Source organism: Hemitrygon akajei, chromosome 25, assembly GCF_048418815.1.
Source record: "Hemitrygon akajei chromosome 25, sHemAka1.3, whole genome shotgun sequence".
NCBI classification, from domain to species: domain Eukaryota; kingdom Metazoa; phylum Chordata; class Chondrichthyes; order Myliobatiformes; family Dasyatidae; genus Hemitrygon; species Hemitrygon akajei.
The window spans coordinates 44,993,551-45,009,774 of NC_133148.1; the positions used below are offsets into that span (position 1 = coordinate 44,993,551).

Genomic DNA, 16,224 nt, shown 5'->3' on the forward strand with positions numbered 1-16,224 from the left:
TTAGGGGGTCAGATAGATGATTCTGTGGACACAGTCAGGAGACCCGGATGGTAGTTTGCCTCCCTGGTGCCAGGGTCCGGGATGTTTCTAATCGTGTCCAAGATATCCTGAAGTGGGAGGGTGAGGAGCCAGAGGTCGTGGTACATGTAGGTACCAATGACATAGGTAGGAAAAGGGAAGAGGTCCTGAAAGGAGAATATAGGGAGTTAGAAAGGGAGTTGGGAAGAAGGACTGCAAAGGTAGTAATCTCGGGATTACTGCCTGTGCCACGCGACAGTGAGAGTAAGAATGGAATGAGGTGGAAGATAAATGTGTGGCTGAGGGATTGGAGCAAGGGGCAGGGTTTCAAGTTTCAGGATCATTGGGACCTCTTTTGGGGTAGGTGTGACCTGTACAAAAAGGACGGGTTGCACTTGAAACCTAGGGGGACCAATATCCTGGCGGGGAGATTTGCTAAGGCTACTGGGGAATCTTTAAACTAGAATAGTTGAGGGGTGGGAATCAAATTGAAGAGTCTAGGAGAGAGGAGGTTATTTCACTAATAGAGAAAGCTTGTAGACAGTGTGTGAGGGAGGATAGGCAGGTGATAGAGAAGGGGAGCGCTCAGTCCAAAGATGTAGGGGAGAAGGAAGAAAAAGAAGATAGTAAAGTTGTTTGCATCGTTAGGGATAAACAGAGAGTAAGAGGTGGAGAATTTCTTAAATGCATTTATTTTAATGCTCGGAGCATTGTAAGAAAGGTGGATGAGCTTAGAGCATGGATTGATACCTGGAAATATGATGTAGCTATTAGTGAAACATGGTTGCAGGGGGGTGTGATTGGCAACTAATTATTCCTGGATTTCATTGCTTCAGGTGTGATAGAATCAGAGGGGCAAGAAGGGGGGGGTGTTACATTGTTTGACAGAGAAAATATTACAGTGGTGCTCTGGCAGGATAGATTAGAGGGCTTGTCTAGGGAGACTATTTGGGTGGAATTGAGGTATGGGAAAGGTGTAGTAACACTTATAGGAGTGTATTATAGACCACCTAATGGGGAGCGAGAATTGGAGGAGCAAATTTGTAGGGAGGTAGCAGATATTTGTAGTAAGCACAAGGTTGTGATTGTGGGAGATTTTAATTTTCCACACATAGACTGGGAAGCCCATTCTGTAAAAGGACTGGATGGTTTGGAGTTTGTAAAATGTGTGCAGGATAGTTTTTTGCAGCAATACATAGAGGTACCAACTAGAGAAGGGGCAGTGTTGGATCTCCTGTTAGGGAATGAGATAGGCCAGGTGACGGAGGTATGTGTTGGTGAGCACTTCAGGTCCAGTGATCACAAATCCTTTAGTTTCAAAATAATTATGACTGGACCCAGGGTTGAGGTTTTTGATTGGAGGAAGGCTAACTTTGAGGAGATGCATAAGGATTTAGAAGGAGTGGATTGGGACAATTTGTTTTATGGGAAGGATGTAATAGAGAAATGGAGGTTATTTAAAGGTGAAATTTTGAGGCTACAGAATCTTTATGTTCCTGTTAGGTTGAAAGGAAGGGTTAAAAGTTTGAGAGAGCCATGGTTTTCAAGGTATATTGGAAACTTGGTTTCGGAAAAAGAGAGAGCTCTACAATAAATATAGGCAGCATGGAGTAAATGAGGTGCTCGAGGAATATAAAGAATGTAAAAAGAATCTTAAGAAAGAAATTAGAAAAGCTAAAAGAAGATATGAGTTTGCTTTGGCAAGTAGGGTGAAAATAAATCCAAAGGGTTTCTACAGTCATATTAATAGCAAAGGGTTTCGACAGTCATATTAATAGCAAAATGCTGCAATTTGGTAGGACTAATCAAAATAGGACATACATGGTAAATGGTAGGGCATTGAGGAATGCAGTAGAACAGAGTGATCTCAGAATAATGGTACATAGTTCCCTGAAGGTGGAATCTCATGTGGATAGGGTGGTGAAAAAGCTTTTGGTATGCTGGCCTTTATAAATCAGAGCATTGAGTATAGGAGTTGGGATGTAATGTTAAAATTGTCCAAGGCATTGGTGAGGCCAAATTTGGAGTATTGTGTACAGTTCTGGTCACTGAATGATAGGAAAGATGTCAACAAAATAGAGAGAGTACAGAGGAGATTTACTAGAATGTCACCTGAGTTTCAGCACCTAAGTTACAGAGAAAGGTTGAACAAGTTAGGTCTTTATTCTTTGGAGCGTAGAAGGTTGAGGGGGGACTTGATAGAGGTATTTAAAATTATGAGGGGGATAGATAGAGTTGACGTGGATAGGCTTTTTCCATTGAGAGTAGGGGAGATTCAAACAAGAGGACATGAGTTGAGAGTTAGGGGGCAAAAGTTTAAGGGTAACACGAGGGAGAATTTCTTTACTCAGAGAGTGATAGCTGTGTGGAATGAACTTCCAGTAGAAGTGGTAGAGGCAGGTTCGGTATTGTTATTTAAAAAAATTGGATAGATACGTGAACAGGAAAGGAATGGAGGATTATGGGCTAAGTGCAGGTCGATAGAACTAGGGGAGAGTAAGCGTTTGGCATGGACTAGAAGGGCCGAGATGGCCTGTTTCTGTGCTGTAATTGTTATATGGTTCTTCTGTTCCTGGTTCAGTTGTCTGTCAGTGCACACTGTGACAGTAGGACCCAAGCATAAACGGACCCGGCAGAGGTTCAACAGCAGCTTGGACATCGATCGGTCAGAGGCAAGGGTGCCGGCTACATTGATTGTCCAGAGGCTACATTCCAAGTTTCTCACTGCAATATTGAGTTTCTCTAGTGTACGTTCTGAGCTTCTCTGGTCTATGTTCAAGGTCTCCCATGGCCCTCCAGGTTTCTGAGTTTGATTCTATGTTCCTGAGTTTACCAGCCCTGTCTCGGGTTCCCCACAGCCTTCGGGCTGGAGATACTGTCATGTCCCCTTGGGCCTGTGCAACATATTAATTGTTAAGGCCTTGTGCATTCTGTTTAATCTTGTCAAGTGTACTTTGACTGGCACAAGTTTTCCTCATACTGTAATTATTTAAAACGGACTCCCGATTGCTGGTTATCACAGGGTCCTTGTGCTTCAAGATTGATTCATCTCACGGTGTCACTTGGTCAAACCACTGATGTTCTGTTGGAATTCCTGGGACTAAACTCTTATTTCTGTCTTTGCATGGGATTCAGTCAGTTCTCCGCACTGGGTGCAGTCATCTGTCAGGGCACACCAAGTTCTTAACCCTCGTAACTCCTCTGTTAACTTCCTTCCATAGATATTGGGTTTACTATGTCCATAGTTCCCAGCATTTTATTTGTAGCCCTTCTCAAATAAAGGCACAACATTAGCCGTACAGATCACAAATCTCCCAGAACATATCTGAAATGTCCGCAGAACTGAATTCCTGTTCCTGGTGCCAAGGTTTCAGCAATGCATTAATCTACAACATCCTCCAATTTTTAACCTCACCAGGACATGGCCCTGGGAATAATCCAGAGATTGCCACAGTTGGGGTCTTACATTTTAACTCGTTTCTAACTCCCTTTATTGACTCCACAGCAGCACATCCATTTTTCTGCCTATTGTCATTTGAAACGATGTGTGCAACCACTTCTGTCTGCTCACCCTCCCCACTGAGAATGTTCTGCAATCTCTCAGAGACATCTTCATCTGAATTATACTCTCATTGTAATTCCTCAGCCCACCTACCCAGCTGATCAAGATCCCACTGTACTTTACACCTACCATACCATATATTTTAGTGTCACCTGTCATCTAATACTCGGGAATATGGGATCAATTCCCATCAATGAGAGGAATCCATCATCCAGGTAGCAGCAATCATTTGGACCAGGATAAGATTCAAAGGAACAATTCTCAGTCTGTCTCCAGGGGAATGCTCCCTAATTCAGTGTTGTGTGACAATATACTTGGATCAGGTTTTGGAGACACATAGTGGGGGAGATAACACAGGGTGCAGAGCAGGAAGTGAGGAGCATGGCCCGGATTTGGATATTAGTCCGGTAACCTGGCCTTAGAGGTGACAGAGACTCCTTCCTTTCTCCTTCTCTCCCTCTTACTCCATGTGATGTTCTTGCATGGATAGAGAATTGGTTACCCAACAGAAAGCAGAGAGTTGGGATACATGGGTGTTACTCTGGTTGGCAATCAGTGGTGAGCGGAGTGCCATATGGGTCGGTGCTGTTCACGACTGTTCACGATATACATTATGATCTGGAAGGAGGGACTGAGTGTAGTGGATCTAAGTTTGCTGATGACACTAAATTGAGTGTAAAAGCAAATTGTGTTGAAGATACAGAGAGTCTGCAGAGAGATATAGATAGGTTAAGTGAGTGGGCAAGAGTCTGGCTGGAGTACAATGTTGGTAAATGCGAGGTCATCCACTTTGGAAGGAAAAATGAAAGCAGATTATTACTTCAGTGGTAAAAAGTGCAGAGGAACTTGGGTGTGCTTGTGTGTGAATCACAAAAGGTTGGTTTGCAGGTGCAGCAGGCTATCAAGAAGGCAAATGGAATGTTGGCCTTCATTGCTAGAGGGATTGAATTTAAGAACAGGGTGGTTATGCTACAACTCTACGGGGTACTGGTGAGGCCACACCTGGAGTACAGGTGTTCCCACCCCCCTTTACAAAGGTAGAGTGTTCCTATGAAACCTTTCTTAAGCTGAAATGATGTCAAGCGAAGAACCATTAATTTATATGGGAAAAATTTTCGTAAAGGCAAAACTCCTCTTTGTAATGCGAAAACAGGTTACTAATGTAGGTCTTTCGTAAAAGCGAAGTGACGTAAAGCGAACTTTATAAAGCGGGGACACCTGCACTGCGTGCAGTTCTAGTCTCTTTACTTGAGGAAGGATATACTGGCTTTGGAGGAGGTACAGAGGAGGTTCACCAGGTTAATTCCAGAAATGAAGAGAGATTGAGTCACCTGGGACCATACTCACTGGAATTGATAAGAATGAGAGGAGATGTTATAGAAACATTTAAAATTATGAAAGGGATAGATAGAGGCAGGAAAGTTGTTTCCACTGGTAGGTGAGACTAGAACTAGGGGACATAGCCTCAAGACTCGAAGGAGTAGATTTACAATGGAGATGAGGAGGATCTGCTTTTGCAAGAGAGTGGTGAATCTGTGGAATTCTCTGCCCAATGAAGCAGTGGAGGCTACCTCAGTAAGTATATTTAAGCCAAGGTTGGATAGATTTTTGCATATTAGGGAAATTAAGGGTTATGGGGAAAAGGCAGGTAAGGTGGAGATGAGTCCGTGGCCATATCAGCCATCATCTTATTGAATGGTGGAGCAGGCTCAATGGGCTAGATGGCCTACTCCTGCTCCTATTTCTTGTGTTCTTATCTCTTCTTCCTTGCCCTTCCTTGCTTCTCTCTTTCTCTCAATCTGTCTGTCTGTCTGTCTGTCTCTCTCTCTCTCTCCCACCTTCTCTAAGCTCCTTTCAGACTTCTTCAAATCTCCAATTTGCTGCCTTAATTCTTTCTCAGAGCATGGGGTCAGAAGCTGGCTCTGACAAGCTGCCTTTGTACAAACAGACTGTTGGAGCCATCAGGAGAGGGAGGGACGGAGGGAGGGGGAGAGAGAGAGAGAGAGAGAGAGAGACAGACAGACAGCCAGACAAACTGGAAGCAGAAGGCAAAGCTGTTACTGTGAGCAGTGAAGAGTGTAAAATATACTCGAGGACTGGCAGCATGTACTCATGGAGGAAAGAAGGAGGGAGCAGGCTAGTGTCGAGAGCCGACGTTTATGGAGGGGAGCAGAGGCCAGTGGCAAGGTAAGGTCCTCAGTTGTTACAAATCCTGGATTTCTAGTTGGCTGAAATGCAAGAGTGAGAGTTAGTCTAGTTGCTGAGCAACAGATATTGTTTATTGGCACAAAGGAAGTTGCCATGGTGGGGTGGAGGGAGGGGGAGTGGGGTGGGGGGCAGAGAGGAGAGGGAGGGAAGCTGCATTGACGAACTGGAAAGAAGGAATAAAGCTACTGAAGGAGGAATGGTGTTAAAATGTCAAGGGCAGAGGAATCAGATGGAAGTTGTGTGTACAAGCTGGGGAAAGGGGTTTCACAAAGAAGTAGATTGGATGAATGTGTTGGAGAATAGCAGAGTGTGTGCGTGAGATGGGTATTATGGCTGGAAATAAACACTGGACTGTAGTTGTTGATCTCTCTAATATGAATCAGTATGGGCACACACAGACACAGTTCATGTTACTGAGAATTTAATTGAGAAGCTGGGTTTGTGACGTAGATACGTGAGTTCAGATCACATCACGGCAGTTGGGATGTGTAATGAAAGTTCTGTGTCAGTGACCAGTGACCGTGACTTAGAGAAATAGATTGGTGTCTAACTGCATGACTGACGTGTTTCAGGGAGGGGAATCTGCTGACTACCTGGTCTGGCCTGTATCTGTCTCCAGACCCATAGTAATGTAACTGAACTTTAACTGCACTGTTAAATGGCTCTGTAATCCACCCAGTTCAAGAGCAGTTGGGATGGGAAAGAAATGTTATTCTACTCACATCCTGTGAATGAATAACTAAAAATCATCCACGGTTATGTTGTATCACGATGGATCCATCATTGTATTGTTTTTAGATTTATCTACAGGATTAGGATTGATTTTTAATTACTTTGCAATGTAATTAATTCATTATTAATAATATTTCATGACTGATTACTTTTTATTATTTTGGATTGTTACATCATGATAACGTAGTGAATTGTTTCCATGGAAATTCCATGGATAAGTTGTTCCTTTTTATAAAACTGTGTGTGATATAATTCCCTCAGAGACGGCACTGGGAATGACTCTGCCAAAATTCTATTGGTCAGACCTGCCATTACATGTGACAGGTAATCTCCGCAGAACCTGGTCGCAGGTATCACTAGTTCCTGCAATTACATCCCCCAGTACCTGACTCAGTACCAGACCCCTCACAATGTGCTCTACATTCTGGATGCAGGAGTCTCTTCCAGTACATGATTTTGGTTCCAGTCTCTAAACACAGTTCTGTATATATTTTCCAAATTGACTGAAGGTGGAGCATATGGGGTTGGGAATCTGATCTTCAAATCCTTACAAATAAGAGAATTTCTTGAATAAATTGTTTCTCATACACGGGAATCCCAACCTTCCCGAAGATCAATCGTGCATTCCCAATCTCTGTCGTATTCCCTCAGGAGCAAAGTTGAGAATTAACTACAATTTTGGTCCTGTGGAGGGGTATTTTTCCCATTGTCTGATCTTTCATAGTTTTCCCCAATGTCTATTCCTAGGGTATATTCCTTCAATATCTGGTCCTGTTTGCCTTCCTCCAATGTCTGTTCCTTGGAGTTACTCTGCTCAAATCAGGTGCTGGTGTCCATTACCCAAATAGCTGTTGTATTCTATTCTATTCTTGGTTTGCATTAATTAGTAATCGGTTATGTTTTCTACTCCTAATGTGCTTACCCCAGTCTCTGTTGTATTTTCGTGCATTGGCAGATTTTTTCAAATACTCTCTCTTGCTGTCATCACATTAAAACATGTACATGGTCGATATCCAGTTCTGTGTCACCTGTACTTGTACCAACACCTCCACACTCTCTGATGGGGGATGCTGCAGGATGCACAAAGTTTCCTTCAGCTAAACACTGGGAAGACCAAAAGCTTTGGTCCCTGCAGTGAATTCTGTTCCAGGGCACTGATGATGTTCAGTCTATTTTCCGTGACGTGAGAACGGAAATTCAGGCTGACTTGGCTGTTCACTGTAGTACAGAGGGACAGAGCTGCTGCCTTTCAGCTGAGACATTGAAGGGAGATTGTGTGTGCAATGGAGAAGCTCCTGTACCCACAGCTTTATGGGACGTGGAGTATGGAGATTTAGGATAATGTGTTGAAATATGGGATTGAGACACTCGTTATGAAACATTCCATCAATATCTGGCTCTGGGATGTGTAACAGGGTTCTGAGAAACTCTTCCAAATGAGCCTCTGTTGTCCTGAATATCTTTCTCGGGTGCAGCACCCCAGTATTCCCACTGTGAGAAATCCCTCATAAATGGGAGTAGTATGTGTAGTGCTACACTCATATATTACAGGCTGGAAATCTCTCCGATACTTGTCCCGGGATGCATTACCCACTTGTACTTGGAGGCAGGTGAAGTCATTGCAGTGATGAGGGAACTAAGATGGGATGAATGGCTTCCCTCAATTTTATCAACTCCAGTCACTTCATTGTCTCCTTTTTGTTTTTTTAATTAATACAATTTCAAATCATGACATAAACTCCAGCAGAAAACTGAAGGAAAAGCTACAGGCAATGGTTTCCACAATATCTGATTTACAAAATTTGAGAGAGCAAGATGTCAAACCCACTCTCCATCACACTCCCCCCTCTCATTTTACCTTCTTCCTCCATAACAATAATAACCACTTCTTCACCTCCCTCCTGTCCATCACAAACTACACCCCCATCCCCTGCTCCCCATTCCCAAGCCTTAACCTTACCTTCCTCTCCCCTCCTGAATACCCCCTCCAGTGTCACATATCCTGCCATTTTCCCAGTGTATTATCCACTGCTGTCCCTCCGCCCACCTAACCGGCTCTGTGCCCCCATTTCCCATCTGGCATCCCCGGTGCATCTAGAGGTTTATATTCTGAAATGAGCAGTTGCAGTGCAGTAGCCTCGGATTGCCGAGTGAGTGAGATGGAGACTCCATTTCCAAACATCGCAGCCACACGGGGATCTCTTGTCTGAATGTGGGGCGTGTATCTGCTGGTCACTGCTGAGCCTGAAATATAGACAGGAGAGTATGATATTGTATGTGACAAGGTGCAGCACAGACCTTAACCCGTGAGGACAGGTGAACTAAATAACAGGCGGTCTGTCCTCATTGCAGGAGATGGAAGCCCATGAAGAGGTGTCTGTCAGTATTCTCTGAGGTCACCACAAAACATGAATCTGAGTACCAGTTCAGACCTGTAGTGTGATACATAGTTGGGCTAAAGTTTCATGTCCTGAGTAAGACCATAAGTCATAGGAGCAGAAACCCCATCTTTGACAACCGACTCCAAGATCTTCCCAACCACTGAGGTCAGGCTAACTGGGCTAGAATTTCCTTTTGTGTGCCTCTCTCCCTTCTTGAAGAGTGGCATGACAATTACAATTTTCCAGTTCTTCAGAACTATGCCAGAATCTAGTGATTCTTGAAAGATCATTACTAACACCTTCATAATCTCTTCAGCCACCTCTTTCAGAATCCTGGAGTGTAGACCATCTGATCCAGCTGACTTTCAGTTTCCAAAGCACCTTTTCCCTGGTAATAACACTCACTTCTTCCCCCGACACTCCTGAGCTTCCATCATACTGCTAGAGCCTTCCCCAGTGAAGTCTGATGCAAAGTGCTTATTCAGTTCATCCACCATTTCCTTATCCCCCATTACTACCTCTCCAGCATTATCTTCCAGCATTCCAATATCTCCTCTCACCTCTCTTTTACACTTTACGTATGTGAAGAGACTTTTGGTATCCTCTTTAATATTATTGTCTATCTTACCTTTGTATTCAATCTTTTTCTTTCTGACTTTATTTAGTTGTCTTCTGTTGATTTTTAAAAGCTTCCCAATCCTCTAACTTCCTACTAATTTTTGCTCTATTATATGCCTGTTGTTTGACTTTCATGTTGGCTTTGACTTCTCTTGTCAGCCATGGTTGTGTCATCCTGCATTTTGAATACTTCTTCTTCTTTGGGATGTGTCTATCCTGTGCCTTCTGAATTACTCAGGGAAATTCCAGGCATTGCTACTCTGCTGTATTCCCTGCCAATGTCCCCTTCCAAACAATTTTGGCCAGTTCCTCTCTCATGCCTCTGCAACTTTCTTTATTCCACTGTAATACTGATACATCTGACTCTAGCTTCTCCTTTTCAATTTGCAGAGTGAGTTCTATCATATTATGATCACTGGACCCTAAGGGTTCCTTTACCTTAAGCTCTCTAATCAATTCCAGTTCATTGCACAATGCCCAATCCAGAATAGTTAATCCCCTGATGTGCTCAACAATGACCTACTTTATAAAGCCATCTTGTAGGCATTCTACAAATTTCCACTCTTGAGATCCAGCACCAACTTGATATTCCCAATCTACCTGAATATTGAGATCCCCCATGACTATTGTAACATTGCCCTTTTGACATGCATTTTCTATCTCCTATTGTAATTAGTAGACACATATTTGCCACTGTTCTTTATAGGGTCTTTTTACCCTTGCAATTCCTTAACTCTACTCACAATGATTCTACACCTTCTGATCCTATGCCATCTCTTTCTATTGATTTGATTTCATTTTTTACCAAACAGAGCCAACCCACCCCCTCTACCTACCTGCCTGTCCTTTTGTCACAATGGGTATCCTTGGACGTTAAGCCCCCAGCTGTAATCTTCTTTTAGCCATGATTCAGTGATGCCACAACATCATGCAATCCAATCTGTAGCTGTGCCACAAGTTCATCTACATTATTCCATATACTGCAAGCATTGAATTCTATTTTGTCCTCCTTTTACATTGCAACTCATCCTGTTGACTGCATTTTAACCCAATCATCAGTCCCTGCTTGCTAGCAATCTCACTACACACTGCTTCTGTTTGTAAACTAATGTCTCGATCCTCCACCCTATCACTCCATTTCCTATCCCCCTGCCAAATTAGTTTAAACCCACCTGAAGAGCTCTAGCCAACCTGCCCACAAGGATATTTGTCCCCCTCAGGTTCAGGTGTTATTCATCCCTTTTGTACAGGTTGCACCTTCCCCAGCAGTGATCACAGTGATCCAGAAATGTGACACCCTGCCCCCTACACCAGTTCCTCAGCCACACATTCATCTGCCAAATCATCCTCTTCTGACCCTTACCCTGCTGTTCCCTCAATGCTTGATTTCCTTAAGTTCACAATTGTTGCCCCAAATACCCATTCACATTCTGCCACCTTCTGCTTATCAAGGCCCAGAGAATGGTACTAATGAGGAAAGGTGTAAAGTCCCAGGGGTTGTGAGGGGCCTCAGACTGCATTGTCAGCTGATTGTGCTGTCATTGGGATTACAGTGTCAGAGAAAGCAATGTGGTGAGATAAGGAAGGTGAAAGTTTGGGTTTCATGGGATGCCTCTGTCAATCAATTAGTTACCTTGACAACGGTGACGAAGGTGCTGTAGAGGAAACTGATGATGAACAGAACGGCAAAGGCAGCAACTGTAAGCACATTGTCATTTCCATCCACGTGTCCCTGTTCTTCCTTCCCCTCCTCTCCTGTCAAGTCTGTGCAGGTTTCTGAAAGAATTGAGAAAGTGAGATAGTTGATGTTTCCTGAAGATCAACAACATCCTCATCACGTCAAGACAAACGGAAGACAGGAAGACAGGAGGCCTGAGTCAGTTCCACCATTCAATGACATTGTAGTTGATCTTTGACCAACTGCATTGGCCTGATTTTTCCTCAGATCCATTGGTCCCTGGGATTATCCAAACCATTCACTCTCATGTTTAAATTGACCTACAGACAGGACATTGTGGAAGACTGTTCCAAACTTCCATGAAGCTCTTCAAGTTGAATGTCTGTTTTTCTTTGCATGAATGTATTGTCCTGCACTGCCTTTTTTCCCTCTTCATTGTCTTGGATGATTTATGTAAAATTAGGATTTAGTGTGTTCTCTGAAGCTACATGCCTGTGATGCTGGCAGCAAATTTCTGATTTTACCTGCACCTCAAGGTACTTGTGCACATGACAATAAACTCGACTTAACTTGATGATTTGAGTCACGTTTCCTTACAGCATGTCATTTGTAACTTGGGAGCCCCTGGGCAGAACTAAATGAACTCGTTTTTCCTCATCGACTATGTTCGCTCCACCAAAAATATAGACCAGATCTTCCATTAATGTTCTTCATTACAGAAGCTACACTCTCATTTAACATCATCCCAACTTGTAATTTGCACCGGGGAGTGCATGTATGCTCAGCACTCTCTCCAAGACAGTCTGTCCCTTCCTAGATGTAGTCCCAAGACCTTGAGTTGGTTCTTGCCTATTCATTTCATCGATTAGTATCTCTGTAGTTAAAACCTTACAGAGTGCTGATAGATTTGCCAGTGTTATGTGAGTGGCAAAGTTGTCATGTGGGTATCTGCCCAATATCAGCACCGACAGTTTGCCTTTTGATCACTGCTGGAGATGGATGCTGTGAACGGCCTGTTGCTGTGTGGCTCGCTGTGACAGGTGGGTCGGCCTCTGCCTCGTGTGGTGCCCCTCTTCTCTTTCAATAAATGTCAGTGATATCGGAGATGGTTTTGTGGTTCTGTGTTTATGGATCGGACTGTTGTGCTGTGTGAGGGGAGGGTGTTTGGGGGTTGGTGTTCTATTAGCTTTTTGTGGGGGGAGGGGTTGCCTTTTGGGGTTTGATGTTTCTGTTCTGTTTTGTGTGGGAGAGGGTGTTTTTGGGGGGTGATGATCGAGTGCTGTTCTTATTTAGATGGGCAGTGGGTTTGCTGTTTTTCTCCGAACAACTTTCATATAGTTTCTTTGTTTTCTTGGCTATCTGGAGAATCAAATTTCAGAGATGTATATGATAGATGATAATCTATCCATATATTATACAATATTGACAATAAATGAACCTTTGACTCTTTGATCCAGTGAATAGTGTCAGCACTGAACACATTGCTGCAGGTACCAGGGCATCACTGGCTACATATTATCCCTTCTTTCTGTAACTCTCCACTTTCTGAATGAGTTCACCAAATGTCTTCACAAAGGTGATAAAATACCTTTCCCTGTCAATTAACTTTGCATATTTCAAACTGTGGACCAATGCAGAATGTTTCATCATTTGCACAGTGGAAACTATAATACACATATACCTATATCTACTTGAATGTTTAACTGCTTATACAATGAAGCTCAGAACCAACCAGGCAACACCTCCCACCCCTCATGTTTAAGTCACACACTTTTATCCTAAACATACCGGCACAGAACACTGGCAGCCGAATGCTTTCCATACCTTCTTTATTGAATTTTGATTACACAAACACAGGCTGACATTTAACCTCTCAAGTTGTCTACACAAGTTTCCAACAGGATCAGACCTCACACACAGAAGTTTTAACAATAACTGCAGGATCTTAGAAATGTTGATAATTTATTTTGATGTATTTAGTCATGAAATATATATTTCCATTTTGAGCTAATAAGAAAGGACTTGCAGGTAATCTTGCTTGTTTCAGTGATGTGAACCACACTGTTGTAGGATCAACCATCAATTGGAGGTTGACAATTGGAGCTGTCAGCCACTCTGTCCATGGGAATCTCTGCTGCAGAGAACCCAGTGACCCAACTTCTTTCCATCTCATCTGGTGGGGAAGGGTAACTTCAGAGGGTTCCTATTGGGAAAGGCCTTTTTTTCTTATGATGTTTACCGGGAATATTCTGCTCTTACTCCATCCAGGCCAATGCTTACATCACTAGTGATCTCTCCACATCTAAAATGTAAAGGTTTTTACATTTGGAAATGAAAGGGAAATTGTGGAAAGTATTCAGCAGGTTAGAGAACATTTATGGACAGAGAAAGGGATAACATTGAGATAGCATCACAAGTGTACTCTGTACCATTGCTTCAGCACTAGTTCTGTGCCTGGCTGAGTACTGTGCATCTCTCTGGTTTACTGGAACTCAACAACTGTCTGGGTCCAGTTACATTCCACAATGCCTGCTCCAGTGGAACGCAGTTCCTCCAGTTCTGCTGACAGATAGACTTGCTTCATGTCTCCGAGACGCTGGTGTGCAAACATTGATCCTGCAGTCATTATTTCATCATTCCCTCACTGACAAGGCTGGTATTCCTTGCTCTGCTCCAGCCGGCCGATCACAGAGCAGTGAAGAGTTTGGTGTGGGACTGATGGATATGGGTAAACAGGGTAGGAAGAAACCAAAGAACATGAGTGAAACAGTTTGTAATCTAAAACCAGAATTGTGCACAGTCACCTCTGGTTGTGTGTTCACGCCATTGTCCTGAGGCTTGGGAACAGACTGTAGGCCAGTGACCCTGGTACTAGTACCATCGGATGAAATCTGATTCTTTCCCACTCTCTGCCTCTGCATTATTAATCCACTCACACAACTATAAAAATGCCACACTTGCCGTTACCTATTGACCTTGCTTGGCCCTGGGTTGTGGCTGTGGCAGAGGATGTCAACAGTGGAGTGAATCTCACAATCATACCTTGAATGTTTTTCACATCCTGTCTGACGCTGGTGTTGGAGGGGGGATGAGACACTGTGCATCTGAAAACTGAGCCTTCCTTCCACTCCTCTGTGCTCACGGTCAGGATGTAGCTGGCAATGAAAGTCCCCGCCTGTTCCAGAGCAGTTGGTCTCACACTGATGTTGGAAGAGATCAGAGAGTCCCCTTTCTCCCAGGTGATGGTTATTTGGTTTGGGTAGAATCCAGAGGCAACACACTCGAGGGTGGCCGTGTTCCCACTCTTGGTCTCTCCCTCTGGTGGTGGCAGCAGTCTGACTTTGGGACCTTTTGTCTCCACTGGAACTGATGGGCAAACAATGGAAATGTCAAACATTTTTACTGAGGTAACAATGTTGTCCATTTTAATTGCTGACCTCTTGCCCACCTTTGGTACTTTTTGTCCGTGCTGATACTGGTGAGGTTGAAGAAGGTTGTTGGACAGAGCAAGTGTACTCCACCCCACTGGCCCACTCCTCCACACTGGTCTGGAGTTGGCTGATCACTGTGTCTCGGGTTCCTTCCTCTCTTGGTTTTTTGGTCACATTTGCTTTGATTTTCTCCCCCTCGTTCACCTGCCAGTGGATTTGGACCTGGCTCAGATCAGCACCCACAATAATACACACCAGAGTAGCGGTCTGGTTGATCCACATCTCTTCAATGGAGGGATTTTGGATAAAGACAGACAACTCTGTAGATGAGAAATAGAAAATTTACAAACTGGACAATATCTGCTGTCAGCTGGCTTGACAACTTCAGCTCAGACTTATCCTGAAGCTCAATTTGTACAGAATTGTACATTGGAATGAAATCAGGTTTGTTTGCAGAGTGGGTTGCTCATCTCTGCTTACAACCTTTGACTGAGAAAACAAAATCAAACATCAAGGAGCCAGTCAGGTCACAGCAGGGACTGCAGGTCAGTTGCCCAGCTACGTGACATTTAGCTGCTGGAATGCCAATAAAATGCAGTATCAGAGCTGTGAATTGCAATGAGAAATGCAGTTTCTGACCAAAGACAACATTTCCTGAAATCTTCCTGTCTCAGGAAGGGGAAGTCGTGGGAACACACACCAGTCTTCATTGAGGGATCAGCAGTGGAAAGGGTGAGCAGTTTCCTGTTCCTGGGTGTTAATATCTCTGATGATCTATCCTTGGTCCAGCATATTGATGCAATCACAAAGAAGACATGACAGTGGCTGCATCTCATTTGGAGTTTGAGTACATTTGGTATGTCAGTAAAGACTCTCGCTGATTTCTACAGATGTAGCATGGAGAACATTCTAACTACTTCACAATCGGAAAAAGCTGCAGAAAGTTGTAAACTCAGCCAGCTCTATCATGGGCCCCGACCACCGTCCAGTGTTGATGACACCTTCAACAGGGGGTGCCTCAAGAAGGTGGTGTGGTGTATTTGCAACCTATCTTAGTATTAATTAGACAGTACATATATCATGACTCGATCCTTTATGCTCTGAATGTGTCTTTTTTTCTTATTCTCGCTTCCATGCTCCCTCACATCGTGTGTTGTTCTGTCCCAGACTGATGACATCATCAGCGAACTTGACAATTGTCAAACTACATTAACTGACCTTACCATTTCAATACACGGTGTTGCTCCTTTCCTGAGAAGTGAACTTCAATGTCTTAGAACACATTCAACTCACAGATTAATCATTTCAATTCAACAGTATTCTCTGAAATGCATGACTATAACCAACACATTTTCTGTTTCAACTTAATAACTCTGGAACTGAAAACTTCATTTTCCACTTACAACAGTTTACATTGTTACAAACCCACAACTTAAGCTCTACTTTCTACTTAACAAAACTGTGAAACTTCAGAGGTTGTTTCCTAACCCTTTGCGGTCTCTCTACCAGTTTCTCTTTGCTTTCAAAGTCTGGTAATGGATTTTGCTCACAGTGAAACTGAACTTATCCATAACTGTCCATCATCCCCTCTCAGTA

The 16,224-nt window shown here is 43.4% G+C and overlaps 2 long non-coding RNA genes across 2 annotated transcripts in view; one reads left to right on the forward strand and one right to left on the reverse strand.

Annotated features, from left to right (window-relative positions):
- The window catches only part of LOC140716587 (uncharacterized), a 94,621-nt gene that overhangs the window by 23,529 nt on the left and 54,868 nt on the right, over window positions 1-16,224 (forward strand). The window lies entirely within an intron of this gene.
- LOC140716588 (uncharacterized) lies at window positions 7,944-14,486 on the reverse strand. The gene is made up of 3 exons (XR_012096320.1): window positions 14,240-14,486; window positions 11,153-11,295; window positions 7,944-8,764 (listed from the first exon to the last, which is right to left on the reverse strand). It is a non-coding gene; the product is annotated as an uncharacterized lncRNA (long non-coding RNA).